The sequence below is a fragment of the Clinocottus analis genome, unplaced genomic scaffold (genome assembly GCF_023055335.1).
Source record: "Clinocottus analis isolate CAN_PGR_092001 unplaced genomic scaffold, fCliAna1.0.p SCAF_12, whole genome shotgun sequence".
NCBI classification, from domain to species: Eukaryota; Metazoa; Chordata; class Actinopteri; order Perciformes; family Cottidae; genus Clinocottus; species Clinocottus analis.
This window is the reverse complement of record NW_027175843.1, coordinates 10,756,585-10,773,196: the sequence shown is the minus strand read 5'-3', so window position 1 is coordinate 10,773,196 and position 16,612 is coordinate 10,756,585. Positions and strand designations below refer to the sequence as shown.

Here is a 16,612-nt window from a genome sequence, read left to right as displayed (position 1 = left end):
GCAGTAGCTATGAGCTCAGAAATGTGTGTGTATAATTTGCAATTCTCTTTAATATGCCATAAAGGCTTCATGAAAGGTTTTAAAAAATGTTGTTGTTTATTGTAGTGGGTTAGCTGCAATCAGAATTATAGCTGGACAAGTACACTACTTGTACTTTATAATTAAATGATCACCAGCAAGATATTTCTAAATAGCCAGTGGAGCAAAAAAATGATGATGGCGCCATTTCTCCTGGGTGGCACAGTTAATAATTACAACAGTGATCATCGTACACCATGAAAACAGTTTTATTCCCTGAGCAAACTGGAGAACAGGTGTAAAATCAGGTGGAAACTGAATCCAGGTCACTTTGTTTTAAAGACCTGCACACTAACCGCAGCTTTGCAAAGACGCGGCTTGTGTATTCTCTAACCTGCGTGGGTCGTACAGAGAACCTGAGAAGCTGCTTCATTGAGAATGTAGACAGCCTTCAAGCAGCTGGTCCAATAATCCACAGCAGGAGCAGACAGGCAGATCTCTGATACCGCGGGAAATCATCCCACAGAAATGCACCGAGCGTTCTTTATCTCTGAAAGATATAAAGGACATTAGCATTCAAAAAATTGATTTCTTCAACAAATCCATAATAACACTGATCTTTGTGCAGCTGGTGAGCAGTGCAGCTGAAAGTGTTCTACGGAATGCTGAGGCTTGCAGTATCATTAGTCTTTATCCTGACTTCTTAGCTAAGTCTGTAACGCCTCTATATCCACAAGATGCCCTGCACTTAGGGAAGTTATGTACAGCAATTTTATGAAACAGCAGAACTATCATGCCAATATTGGTTTGATTTTAAATGAAGTTCATATTGGCCCTGTGCTGGTATAAACACTTGTGTGCACTAAGCTATATGCCTCTTTCCTTCCTCTGCTTAACATCAGGAAATGCAGGCAGTGACTGTGTGAACAGGATTGGTTTACGGATCTGTGCTTTTTCTAGTGACTTCAAGGTCACTGAGATTTACAATGAAATGGCTTATGACACTTTAGTAAAAGCTACCCAAAGCTGATGACAGCAAAAGAAAACGAGCCGGCCACTTTAGAGGAATCTGCTTGACCTCTTACTGTGATCCATTACGTGGATGTACTGTTGTCTGTTTTTATTACAACACCTAACAAAGATGTTCACGTTAGTTTCAGCAGACAGAAGGTTGTTAAGGACGGCATATGGAGAGTGGATATGATAGACAGATTGTATATGCTGCACAAGGTATAGCATATCAGGAGAACGTTGCGTGTCAAGCTCCAGTAAAACTGCAGTTACAGACTACTACACAAAAGAGCATTAAATATGATTTAAAGGCCAATCTGTAATGGCAGTGTGCTGCCCCCTATTGAAATATTATTGCCCTACTACTTACCGTTTTAGATGGTGATTTAGTGTGCTCTGTCTAGTTTGGTTTATTTCAGTCGTAGCTCCGAAATATAATGCGTGCGCTTCTGATTTAAATAGTATTGTACGTGTTGTACTCGTAAAGCTTTGTTCTTTTGTTTAACAAAACAGAACAATGTTTTTAAAATAATGATGGCTTGAGAATATACAAGCCCTAAGCTTATTTGTCACTCTGAAACTAATATTAAAACCACCATACAGGGAAGCAAATGTATGCAGGCTTTGTTTCAATCATCCGAAAAAGTGCATTACCAACACTTGGAAAGGAGACTTGTTAGACTAAGTGATTTTCAAGGCATGTTTACTTTGCACTCATGGAACAATGTTGATTTTTATGGGATGCATATGGTTGCCTTTTATTGTGCTCAATTAAATCGCTTTAAACTGGGATTAACTTTTTGAAGTGGCAATCTATATATATATGACGTCTCCTTACGTAGAGCTGTTCACCACACGGCTGCTGCAAATGTCTCCTAAGCACTGCTCACAGATCAGGGTGTCAAATATGAGGCTGCCACAGCAATATTTAGTGGAAAAGCCCTTCCTGCTTTTAATGGTCTGACCTACATCCCAGTTCAGAGAGCTAATAAAAGCAGTCTGGTGGAGGTCCTGGAGCTGCGCAATGTCACTCACAGATCCCCAACTCAGCAAGATCCGGAATGCTCAATTAGTTTGTTTTACAGGCTCCATTAATATGCATTAACTCCCTTTCCAATACGAGCACAGACAAACAGTCGCTGCTGGCCATATATGAGACAGGTAACAGTTTGTATTTGTTTCACCTTTTCAAAAACGTAATACATTTTGGCATCATTAAAAAAAATCATGGTATTACTCAAGCGCAGTGCAAATTTCATGTTCTTTACGTGAGTATTTATACGATGTTACATTTCAATGGCATTACAGAAGGAACTATTGTAGTATTGTATTTAACACATAAAACATGATTATGAAGATAAAAAAAAATATGATACATCTTATTTTTGGGACTTTAAGTACATTTTGCCAATAAAACATATGCTGTTATTGAGGTACTGCAAAAGGATTAGTAGTAGTAGTAAAAGGATCTTGCTACTTCCCTCATTCAAGGTCAAACTTGTTTTGAAATACAAAATGAGCAATCAGGCCGATAGATCTAAAGCAAAAAAAAACAACCGAAACATCCCACACAACACAACAGTTATGGGAAACCATAACATTTACATATAATCCCTCAACCAGCCTCAGCTCCCCTTTTGAGCCAAGACAACAGATAGCTCACCACAGAAACCTACACAATCTGGTACCACTCCTCCCACACAATAAACCGATCTGGCACATCGTGAGCCGAATCAATCATGGCACTTTATTATCCTGTCACTAGTCTGCTTCCTGCAAGTGTGTTTACCCTGTCCATGGCCCTGCGATTGTGACTGTTCAGTGTACATTAAGACAGACATAATTGAGATTGTGGGCGGCCGAAAGTGCAGGGCTCAACCTGTTGTCGTTAATCTGTCATATTGTCGAGAGTCACGGCAGCAGTGACCCGTAGGAGGCTCCACCTTGGACGCACGGCTGATGGCGCTTTGTTGTTCATGGCAGAGGGCCTCACCTATTTTAAGTTTATTGGTTGGCCACCAACGGAGAACCCAAAGAAAGCGTGATCTATTGCTTAACCTCTGACTTCAATTTCTTTGCTATGCTCCTAATCCATGTTAGGTACTTTATGATTAGTTGTGACGCTTTTAAAACTCATCACCTCCACATTACATGCTGGTATTCATGATCTGAGTCATTAAAGATCAGATGGGCTTTGTTGTGTTTAAGTGTTATGATGAAAAACAAGTTGAAAAACTCAAAGGAGCAAACAGCCATGACCAGCGTAATGAAAGCTTAATACTTGGCTTTGTAACATACTAAATTATCCAGGCAATCAATTTAAATTAATTGGTAACCCTTCAGATAGCAGCAGATTCTTTTTTAAATGAGATTACTGATGGTTGTGATGAAAATGTGCCTTCACTTTGTATAAATTAAAGCTTTGGAAAAGCATTTACAAAATAACAAGATATAAATGAATGCAATCGTACTGTTGGAAAAGGTGCTTTTTACAATCACACAACATATTAGAAATAATAGCTGAATCTTGCCTCAGCGGCCTGTTATTAATTACCTGGCAAATAGGACCTGTCTGTTTTCAGACTGAGTTATAGCGGTAGTGAGAGATCACCAAAGAAAATTAAACAGCAATCAAAGTGCATTTCTATCATCATAATTCTGATTGTCAGGATCACCTTTCCCAAGATGGCTCAGAGCTGCTCAACGAATCAAAAATAGTTTTTATTAAGTGGCTCAATTTGCTGCCGTTCATATTATATATTTATGTTGCATCATACATGTATCTTGCATTCTTATTTCTGGTATGCAACACCATTTATTTGACACGGAAACATGAGAATGCTGCCATGAAACTGCATTTTATTGGTAGTTAGCAAAGGCGCAGCTTCTAAAGAGTCATCTGTGGCATCCACTGTGCAAAGCAGCACGATATGTTTACGCCACACTAACACAGAAACAGCAGCAATAACACCGAGCTCCCTGGAAGATTTTTATCACATCATGCATGCCTTATAACCAGCCTTGATTTTGAACTGCAGAAATTCCCAACCGTTTGAATCTCAAAGAGTCTGTAAGTATCTGGCTCTGTGTCTTCAGAATGTGGCTTCTTTTATAGCGGGGGTTATATCAACCTGGAGACCCATAAGTTATGAAATGTCAGGATCCTATGCATTCTAATTGAGTGTGGAACAGTTAATGGCTGTGGAAATTCAGCCACTTGACGTCTTATTCCCCTGTGTGCCGTTTCACTGCCAAGCCCATGAGCCTCAATTAAACGACAAAATGGGCCCATTCTTGAAAATAACAACAATAAAAACACAAGCCTATGTGGCAATAATATCAGGTCTCACCTTGAATTAACACTGGTCACAGCTTGCAAATGACTAAACGGAGACACTGTGAAAGGAGCAGAGACAGTCGGGCAAAGTGATGCATGTTTTACCAGTTTAATACAAGAATATACTAAATGAGGGCTGCAACTAACAATCATTTACTTTATTGAGTCTTCTGCAGATTATTTTCTCTCCAAAGGCCAGTGGTGGAATGTAACTAAGAACATGTACTGAAGTACTTCTACAGGCTTATTTCCATTGTGTGCTTCTTTATACATCTATTGCAATAGATTTAAGAGGGAAGTGATGTGACACTGAAAAACAGTATATAATATGATTCACTACTTCACTTATCTTCCCAGTACAAAATATATAATATTGAGCTGCATTACTATTGCATTTTTTGGGCTATGGTATGGTCGTAGGATTTTCCCTAAATGATATAAAAAAGAATCCCTCTCAATCACAGAGGAACGGATATGTGTGTGGCAGTGTCGGTATCTGCAGAGACCCTGCCGTTTGTCTGTATTTTGTTCTTTTTCTGTGTTTGGGACGGTGCTGGTTGTCGTCCTCTATAAAACTGTACGTACCAGATCGTAAGCAAGCATCCAAAAGGTCGCTAACAAAATGGTGGACACAACACAAAACAACTCTTATATAGCAAGATGAAAGGCCCAGCGTGTGAAGGTCATTCCAAAATGAGAGTTAATTTGGGGGCATGCGCTTCTGGTGCCACTGATTCAGGGAGGAGGACTCAAATTTTAAAAAGAAATCTGCAAATATTCATATTTAAAAACGTTTTGTAATTTCTGCTTAAAAAAATATTTTAGTGATTATAATATTTTCTGAATAATTTCCTGCCAATTGCCAAAGAAGTTCAGCTCTATACTGTATGTATAGTGTTGAACTAAATGTTAGATGTGTTTTAAAATGAGTGAGACAAGCATTTAATGCCTTAAACTTGAAGATGTCACACAGCAGGTAAAACCTTCCCACTGTTCCCACAGGACCAACAGGAGTTATCAGACTCAAGCCTACATGTTCTACCAAACTAGTTCATGCCTTAAAAATCCCTCCCCAAAAAACTTAAAGTTACCTATGTGTCACTGAACAAAACTTTAAAAAATCTAGAATCAATAACGCTTAAACCTTTTTCCATTTTCAGCAGATGTCTGCAATCCATAAATACACATGGAGCATGTCCTATTAAATCCTGTGATATGGCGAGGGGCTAAATATTGACCCAATCCTGATTGGAGTAGATTTTTTTTCACACTCTTGCTTATTGTTTTTATGAGTCTTTGACTTTAACCCCTTTACTGCTTCACTGAATTCATGCAACAAACAATAGCTTTTCAATAATTCAATTTATAGCTCGCCATAAATGCAATTCAAAGGACAATGCTGTTGCAAATGAACACGGCTTTTGGCTCCAGCAACATCCCGGTTGCCAGAGGAAAGGGAGAATGTATATTTTACGGTTGCCTCACATTCCCATTAAAACGTGAAAGCTACATTTCCAAGTGTGTGGTATCAATGTAATATACAGAGTTAAGAGACAGATGGTAGAAGGAAACTCTCAAGTGGCAATGCTGTGCAATGGTACCACTGCAGCCAGTGCCAATAAAGAAATCCTCCCAAAACCATCCAAGGCCAGATTAGCTCTATTAATGTTTATGTGCATCTATCATGTGCTTGTTCACATACATGCTCATGTGGGGAGTCTGATCCTGATACACACGAGGCCATGTCTAGTTCAATCAGTATTGTCCATGCCAAAACAATGAGAAAAGTAGTATGTGTGAATGGATCTAAGACACCAGCGTAGAAGCAAAGCACAGCACATGAATTACCAATATATTTATTTATCTAGGCATTTCTGTCAATCACAGCAATAATCAGAACTAACTCATTCAAATTTTGAGAAAATGAAGGATGCATTCCCTCCAATTTTCAATTTGGAAGTGGCAACTATGGCCATGATGAATGTCTGAATAGTCCATCTTCTTCCTCTCATTTCTCCTAACCTTTCTTGACAGCTTAGATATTGCCTACCTGGTAATTTGCTCTACAATAATTGTTACTGTGAGATTTCCCCCAGCTTTTAACAAGGATTCTTAACACCCTCTGTAGGTGACAAAATGCAATTACAAACACAAGTGCCCCATCGTGACGGGTCATCAGCAGCTGCCACCTCCATTCCCCAGCTCCGACTGGTTCCATTAATGGAAAAAACAAAAACAAAAGACGTGCGGGCAGATTCTGCAAACATTTGCTGCAAATAAAACTTTAATTAAAAGATATGAAGCCGTTTTATTGATTAACAACATCAGTGATTAAAGTGAACGGCTGACATTTTTTCCGAGGCTTGCTGTTTTGTTCCCTCTCAGAGATCATTTATTTGTTGCGTGGCCCTGTTTATTGATGAGTGTGTTTGATGAATGCAGATGCGTCTGTTTGGAGAGTGAGCTTGCTGATGGAGCGATCATATTGTGTGAAACACCAGGCTCAGGCAAGAACAGCTGTTGCAGCTTCGTCCACTGGGACGCCATGTTTCACCACCACCCCGAGTGCACATGCAGGCGCGCTGCTGTAAAGCTGCAACCGACATATTCACAGCGTCCTAACAACTCTATGAATTTTATGACACATCACCAGAGAGCTTTCATCTCTGTCCAGCACTAAAACCTTAATTATTGGACTAATTGCTATAGCTACGTTCTTCCCGCTGATAATCCGTCGGTGATTACATTTTGTGCTCAATACCAGGCTTATCCTTTAATTAAAAGGATTATTAACCTTTAAAGTAGAGCCCTGTGGGATTAAACCCAAGAATGTCAGTGTCAAAACCAATCTTTCACAAAACCAGCTGAGAATGAGGTTCATCATTTCAATCATTATCAGGAGACTGTGGGGTAGTCTACACGTTGGTCTTTTTAAGGAGCTGACTTACAACCGCAATAACCACTGTAGGGTGGTCATGCACATCCAAAGCAGTCTGGAGGTGCTGGACCAAAAACAATACGGCAATGAGAGAACAAATGAAATAAAATAGCTACAGTGTACAGACCTTTATTTATATTTTCAATAAAACTGCAATATGCCCTCATTCACAACTCCTCCAGGAAGATCACACATTACTGCTGGTGGGCTAAAAATCAGTGCAAATAGATGGATAATGGTACAAGGTCTGACCAAAACAGAATGTCAACATGATGAGAACAAGGTGAAAGGGTTAGTGAGTCAATGGTAAAATGGCTTTTCACCTCTAAAGCAGGTGAGATCAAAGTTCAAAGTCAGCCTAAGTGGAGCGTGATTGAAAATCATTGGAGCTCTTGAAAAACAAGAGTACATTTTTGAACAATGAAGAGGATGGATTGTTGTGGCTGAGGTTTGATGACGAATCATTGATCTACACGAGTCCTCTTCATGGACACCTGTGTAAGAAACCGTAAGGAGGCACACATGCTCTGATTAGTATACGAATTCATGAATATAAACGATGGTAAGTAGATACCATCAGTGTCACCGTCGCTGTTGCGGTCATTCAACGCAGCATAATTTTGCCTGATCGATACCTGCCCTTATCAATAATGTAAGAGAACTATTTGCCACCAATGAGGCGAACATGAACCATGAGCGAGAGCCCATGATGCTGACCCCCCCACCCTCATCTTATAGCTGACTCGAGCAGTTGGAATCAAGAGCTGTTTGCCCATACCAAAGCCACGCTGCATTATCCAGAGCAAGGCTTCATTTGAATGTCCTAATTAGTTAATTAGTTGGTGGTTAAGGATGATATGAGCATCTCATCAATCTCTCTATCTCTAAAAATAAACACCCTGGGATGGCGGTGGTGAGTCATTAGAATACTGATGACTGTGGGAAGTGTCTGTGAGGATTAGAGGTCTGCTTGTGACACTCCATATTTCCACAAACCACCCAGCTCTACAAAGAAGACTAAAGAGCCATTGCCTGTGGGCATTGTATGGATGACAAACCAAGCGTGACATAATGAGTTTACGGAAACTCTGAGGGGCTCAATTAATGCTTTTTCATGCGTAGCTTTTGGAATCCATTTACTTGTTTATCACTGATGGAGGGAAAATGATAATTAGACATGAGAAGGATTGTCATACACATATATTATTAAAACAAATACATTCGAAGGAAATGTGCATTATGACTTTTAAAGTGTCTGTTTTTACCAGCCACCGTACAGTTGTCAAGTGGACTTTGAACAATTGCTTTAAGCAGAGTAAAAACAGTGCAGACAGAGTGTGTGCTTCATTTCTGCAGTGGAATATCTGAAGGAAGGAGAAGACAGGGGAGAATAGGAGGAGAGAATAGGTTAAAAATAGTTAGCATATGGCAGCATATGATTGAGTTTCCGGGGCTCTGAAAATTCACTCTAATTATTCAACGCTATCCCTCTGTCATCGTTCCCTATATGCAATCCTCTGCGTGGTAGTGCAAGTGACTCCAACTAATATACATAATTCTGCTACTTAATTGGCACGGATCGGGTGAAAGTGGGCTACGAAACCTCCTTAGAGACTAATAGGGGCACATATCATTGGCTCCATCAGAACAGTAGTCCCATAGGTGATAGAAGTCAGCAAATATTTCATGAGCTACACTATCGAAGTACCTCACCTCTGCAGTTCTGTACACTAACCTGCATAGAACACTTCCCAAACAGTTCAGCTGTCAGGTGTATTTATAGCAGGCGGGCTGATGACTGATGCTAATGCTGTGGAAATTATGCAGTGCACAATTGCTGTCATAACAATATGTTAGACTTAAACAGGAAGGTTAACTAAACTAGTCATTTAAGATATAAGTGGGCCACTGAAGTATGTCTGCGTCAACAGATACGGATTAAGCATATAGTGCTGCATTAACTACAGCTGGTTTCCATAGGAATGGTCCTAAATTTGGCTTTGCGTTGATTTAAATATTTTGTTGATTTAAATATTTTCAGGGTTAGATTTGCTCCAGGGCTGAATGAGGGATTAAGTTAAATTGCCATTGAGAAAAAGTCAAAGGTTAACCTTGTACCATAAGATGAAAGATACAGATGAAACATGTGCTTTAAATTTTATATAATATATAATAACATTATAATTGCACTATTATATTAATAATAATAATAAGAGTCTCACTCTGTCACATACACACACACACACACACACACACACACACACACACACACACATACACACACACACACACACACACACACACACACACACACATCCATTCTGTGTTGCACTTTGTAATTAAAATGAACCCAACATTAACATAACACAGAGACGTCTTGTTTAGCAGTAAACTCCCATTGCAGAATTATTGTTCCACCTTAAAAGTCCGTCCACCTTAAGGCAAAGTTGTCACCACACTTCGGGGCTAAACCCCTTTTAAGCCTGAGATGTAGATGCTTTTTAAGCAAGCGTTAAGGTCACACAACTGCATATCTGACAGAGCTGCTATTCTGACGCTATTTCTGTGGAAAATAATAATAATAATAATAAAACCTGATGAACTTACTTGTGAAAAGGTTTACTGAGAAAACTAAAAGAGACAAACACTAAACATGGTAGTGGATCTGTGATGGCAATAGCAGACATTTTGCAGAAGTCATTAGCACTGATAATTAGCGCAGTGTGGTTTCATAATAGACAGAAAATATGAGCGTTTGCAGGACTAGTGCACCCTGGGGTGTCAGCACTGTTCGCTCAAAAAGCTTCCACATGAGAGTAAGACAATAACCATAAACAGACTGAAGAATGAATTTAGAAGCAGTATATTTTTTGTAGTTTATTTTATTTAGTTGACAAGTACACTACATTTTGTGAAATGCATTCTGTGGCATTCTGTCGTCTGTGAAACTGAGAATTGATATCAGTTGAACAGACGACTGCTTTGTCTACCTGCGTCCAGTATTCTCAGTATTAGCTCGATGCTAACTCTTTTTCAGCATTCGTAGATATTTTAGGGGGTAATTTGCAAAGATAGGTATTTTCTATACCTACAGGTGCTTAGGAATTCACATAAACAAAAAAGTTACATTGAAATGCATGATTGCAATGACCAATGACATTTGTCACGCCAAGTACGTCACATTAAAGAGACAAAAGTGTGTTTCCACAGTGAGCTAACGCTCCCATGGATGAAGTTGATGAAACGTCACATTTTTTTAAATAAAAATTGAGGCGGGAAACAACCCGTGCCAGTAAAAGTTCCAACGCATTTAGTTTCACAATGTTAGGCAGAGATAAGCTATATATATATATATATGTACACACATTCAATATGTGCTGGGCAGATTAACGCGTTAACGCAAAATTCATCTGGCAATCCTTTAACGGCGTTAACTACTCATGCATTAACTACTCATGCATTAACTATTCATGCATTAACTATTCATGCGTTAACTATTTGATCATGCATTAACTGCATGTTTTTTATTTTGTTGCTTTTTTTTTTGCATTAGGAGGGGTCTATCACTTTAAATCTCTACAGAGGGCGTAGTTCAGACCTGGCGTCTTACGGCTTTCCCAGTCCGGCCTGCGTGAGGTCAATCAAACATTAAAAAATAAATGAATAAGATGCAGCTAAGAACGAAATACGGCGACACTGCTTTAACTTTGAAGGCGATTTATGTAGGTGCGTGCGCGCGATTCCATAGCCTCACCGACAGGCTACGAATTGAGCCCGACGTGAAAGCACATATTGTTATGTAGCTTCTGTTCTCAACAAGCAGTGAGTGCTGCAACAGACGGGCAGTCTATCAGCAGCCTCCGCGCCCAGATTGAAAGTTAATCGCACATGCGCAAAGCTCCTAACCCGCAGTCTGATCCATTATGGCAGAGCACCTTAAGTCAGTATCACTTCTGGATCTTTACTCTTCTCTCAAAAGGAGAACTTTCCACACATCACAAGATGTTCAGTGCTCTTGTTCAAGCCAACACAGGCTGGACTTTTCTCAATGAGAAAACATAAAAAGCACTCATTGCTTTTGTATAAAGTGAATCAATTGCTGGTCTTTAACATACATCTTTAAGGTAAGCAACAGACTGAACATGGACCCAAGAAGGAGTGGTTTGTCCCTCACAGGGACCCTTACTACTGAACAGTACCTGGTCAGAAAAAGAAAAGAGATTTATATACTATATATGTATGTATGTTAACTTGCTGTGACTCCAGAGTGCCTGTTATCTTGTTCTGATGACATTACTTTAAAATAAAAGCATGCAATACACTAGTTTTTACTTCATTATTGAAATTGAATTTGGCGCATAATGCGATAAATTGTGATTAATCGCAGAAAAATTATGCGATTAATCAGTTAATTTTTTTCAACTTAGGCCCAGCCTATATATATATATATATATATATATATATATATATATATATATATATATATATATATATATATATATATATATTACCTGTCGTAGATCCCTGATATTTTTAGGTTTTAAATTCATGAAGCAATTTGATTTATAATAGAAAGAAGCTTAATAATCTCACCCACTAGCAGAATTTGAGATATGACTCTTTAGTGCTATCATGGAGCACAACAATGCATGAATGATTTCATGAACCAACCAATCTCCCAACAACTCAGTGTATTTCTGCAGGACAGGGCCCTTTAACCTTTCTGAAAAATAGACTGCCGCAACAATTTAAAATGATCGGCACGGTCAGCAGCCTTTAGGTTGAAACCAAAACCTTCAGAAACAGCACACCAAATAGTAAAACCACACCACAATAAAAGGTTCACACTATATCAAAACAAATTGTGTCCACTAAAAGAATCAATTTTTGACATTTCACCCCCATCTATTGAGAGTTCACTGACCCTAGCGTTTAAATTTACTGCTCTGTACAGCCTCAATCAAAGTGTTTGTCAGCAACACATTTTGTTGAAAGTTTTAGTGTAACACATTGCCGATCATGACATGTATAGATTTAATGGGCCCTTGAGCCACGCTTATATATCTCATGTTGTTCACACAGGATAAATATCTTAGCTCTCAGTGTATAATAACACAGGAGGAGATTTGTGGATGAGACCCCCATTTCTAATCTCAGATCTATTAAAATGCTTCTGAATGAATCATCAAAGCTATTGATGTCACAACAGGCTTGTTAGCTGGATCCTGAAGTCAATAACAATTTCTTTAGGGGTTTGTAAGAATGGTCACAAATGGTAACTTTTCAAGAGCATTTGTAACATTGTCTACTCAAATATATATACAGTAAACACATGCAGAGATAATACATATTGTATTTATATTTTGCTTCATAAACATTGGGAAACAATAACGTTAAATGTGAGATGTGAAATGTTCAGTATCGATTTGTGTTTTTGTAGTGTCAAGCACTTTGTAGCACAAGGTTTAGATCAGTCGGGCAAGTAATGCCAGCAAAGAGGAAAATATAATCCCAAAACCTTTGTTTTTCCAGGAACAAACACAACCCGCCGTCTAGATTTCTCTCTCGGAATCAGAGAGAAGAGAGATACTCGAGCTGAGGATTCCCCGTAAGCAGCAAAGATGACGTTCTCCACTACGGTGAGAGGCTGTTGAGTTAGCCCGGGGAGAGGGATCATGAGTACAATATTGACTTTAAATTACAGCAATAGCTGCTGCTCATGCTGTCTCAGGACCATGCTGTGGATCAAACACAAAGATCAGGCCAGGATTAGGAGAAAGCCACTGACAAGCGCCGAGCCGCCTCTCTGCTGCGGCAGCACGAGTACTCACCCAGCCCCTCCCAAATCTCACACTAAGCTCTCCCCCGCCTCTTAACATGTAACACACAGACCTTACACTCATCTCATTTGGATTTCAAAGCCCAAATTGATTACGAACAAAATTATCTACACACAAGGGGTAAAGGCGGCTGGGTTGTGTGTGTGTGAAGACTTTGTCAGGACAGATTTATTCCGACTTGAAGGACGGCAGCATTTCCTCCCCGACGGAGAAGATTCTCACGTTTGCTCACAGGACACAGCCGTGTTCTTGCAACGCCTTGTAACTGAGCTTCTATTTCCCTTTTCCTGGCAGTTAAACACAAATAACAGCATGGATGATGTGCTGGGATTCATTGTGTGCGCTCAGGGAGGAGTGCAGGATATGACTGGTGTGATAAATGATCACGCCTTGTGCCTGGCGTGACAAAGGAACTGCAGCACAATCTGCATGTGCTCCATCCTTTCGCCATCATTAGGTGTAATTGGGACTCATGGCGAGGTGTGTACTTTGAAAGTACTGTAGAATGAAGCCCTAACTCTTAATAGGACGAGCTACATAAGGGAAACGTGTCCAGGGCCAGTGCTACAGCACTAAAAGTATGGCCCAATATGGCCTACAGTAAACGGAAGCTCAACAGACGTGCTGGTGTCAAATCTCCTTATCTCTAATGTCAGACCAACTCTATTGTCATGTCAAACTCCCCTTTTTTGATGTTGACCTTCAAGGCTGTAGCCACTGGGGCTGTTATTGGCATGTGTCTGAGGAAGGTGGAGCAAGTTCCTTCACTCTAAACGCAGCACAGAAAACACAGCGCCCAGACAGGCACTGATTACAGTGCTGCTCATTAGCTATAATGGGGATGCATGTGGAATTTACAGCATTGTGTAACAAGATTAAAAACAGACTCATGAATCCTAGTATTCATGCACCCATTTTTCCCGTCGCACTATTATTCATCATTAAGAAGAGAATCTCCAAACACAGCCGAGTATCTGCGGCAAGTTTGTACTAAACTGGCAGAGTAATAATAGATGTGGAGGGGTAAATGAGCTTGCAACTTACTCCTGTTTGTCAACCAAACAGTCCAAGACCCCCTTGTGCACTCTTTAAACGCTGTAAGTTCCAGCCGCAGCACAAACACAAAGTCTTTGTTTCATGACCTCAGCCTGTATATCCTTTCCCCTCCTTTGAATCAAAGCCCCCACACCATCTTTAGCATTTAGAATTAATTGCACAGTTATCCTCAAATTAATTCCTAACTGTTTTACAACACACAGAGAGAAAAGGGCAAACCAATTATTATTCTGTTTTCACCTTACAGAGGGGGATATTATGCAAATGATCCTCTCTACATGAGAAGGAAAAGGGGCTTTATTTTCCTCAGCAGATGCTGCCTAGACAGTCTAGCGTTCTGTGGGGGACAGGAAGTGGGGATGCTGTGAAGATCTGATCGCTCCACCTGGCCTCCTACTGACTCCATATCCAAGCAATAATAGAAAACACACTGATTAATTATTTATTTCAAAGAATCATTTTTTTTTATAGATTTCATGCTGGACAACTAAGGTTAAAAGGAATGTTCCAAGTGCTGTCTGGAAGTATTTTACAACTTCTACACTTACGAGCTAGAGGTGTTTCTTGATGGAAGACAAAGTCCCTTGGCTAGACAGACCTGCAAAATGTTTTATTTGCTACTTTCCCAGGAAAAGAATACATGCTTAGCGAGAGCAGCGAGCCTGTGAGCCAGACATCAAGAAGTGGTTGACAGGACGACAACGCTGGGTTTCAGAGAGGACAGGGGGCATCTCACCTCCCTCGGCTGCGCTGCGCTTCTGACCACAGCGAGTGTTTATTAATCTGAGACCTTGAGACCTTGGAGAAGTTGCTAAATATGTAACTAAAACACAGACTCACAGCATTTCCAACTTCTTTAACAGTCAAGAGCCATAATACTTTGCAACGAGCTGATTTAAAACCGGCTTCTTCTTCCAAGGTGGAACAAACAAAAGCTTTAATGAGCTGTAATGATGAGTTAAGGTCAAAGCACTTATCATCTTTACAAATCAGGAGAAGATGTGCTCATGGAAATAAGCTCCCATGAGTATCCATCATCACCTCAAAAAACTGCATGCAGTGGCACAGCTCCAGGTGCTCGAGCAAATTGGGCTTTCGATGTGGGATGGATCAAGCGCCGGCTCAATATTCATTATTCTCTCTGAATGTGATCTGCTGCAGTTCTGTGAGTGGGTGAGGGTAATTGTGTACCTCATTGTGCGTGTGTTTAGACCCAACCTTAATCATGATGTCAGGCTGTTAATAAAAGGTTATTAAAGGAACAAAGATCCAGGTTTTACATATGTTAGGCAGGGGAGGTCTCGAGAACTCCTGTCTCTGAGGTAAACACGAGCCTTCATGACAAATGATGCACATGCTGAGATCAGATAGTTAACAAGAGATCCCCTTATTAACCAGGTCTGCATAGATAATTGGCACTTGAGCCTCACATTTTGAATCTGGCCTGAGCAGTGTCATTTATCAAGAACCCGAACATGCTGTCAGGGCTCCATAATAAGCTGCAGTAACTGATGAATCAAGATTAAGCAGATAAATTGCAGATGACAGAGGAGAAAATGGGCCACAGCCACTTTGCAGGGGGCTTAGTTTGATATTCATGACATTAAAGCGGTATTATTTCTTACAGGAAGGGATCTTTCCTGCATTAGAGGCTATAGTTGTAAAATAGCTCCGGCCCGACAGCATCATGATGAAGAGTCTCAATGTAGATTGTAACACTTTGCTCTAATCTGCATATGCTGCGTGCAAGCTGTTTGACCCGGAGAGGGAGAATGTGAGACCATTTCGTAAGTCATCTTCTGATATTTCCTCTCGCAATTCTTAAGAGCTCTTGAAATATAGCAAAAATAAAATTAGACATTCTCTGGTTTCAACTTTTCAAGTGTGATGGATTTCTGCTCAACTGAATGTTCTGTTATTCTGATAAAATGAGCTACTTCAATGTCACATTGGGCTCTGGGTACTTACAATGGCCTTTTTATTTTACAGTGTTAGGACATTTCTTCAAAAAAACTATCATTCAAAAAATCTAGGAAATAAATGGCAGATTAATTGATAATTAAAATAATGAATAGTTGCAGCAATAGGTAAACATTATTTTAATTTACGAAACATAAATATGCATCATACCAAACAGTAATTGATCTATTTGCAGCATCGGGTTCAGTAATACATATTGTTTACAATTTGAGCAAATTGTTTTTGTTATACAATATAATTGGCATTAGCTAAACAATGCCGGAGCACATTATGCCTATTACTGCTGCACAACGATATCCATCAAAACAATTATAGTAGATACAACTTCCTCATCAGAGAAACATAATTAGGTGCATTCATTCCAAACTTATTAGTTTCCACTGGCTGGTCATTGATCTGTTTTCATAGCCTTTTAATGTGAGTATAAGTCTG

At 39.7% G+C, this 16,612-nt stretch overlaps 1 long non-coding RNA gene across 1 annotated transcript in view; it reads right to left on the bottom strand.

Moving 5' to 3' along the window:
- Window positions 1-406: 406 nt before the first annotated feature.
- Window positions 407-16,612, bottom strand: part of LOC137783287 (uncharacterized) — a 79,069-nt gene continuing 62,863 nt past the window's right edge. The window contains exon 4 of the long non-coding RNA XR_011077321.1: window positions 407-568. This is a non-coding gene — a long non-coding RNA (uncharacterized lncRNA). The remainder of the gene's footprint in view (window positions 569-16,612) is intronic.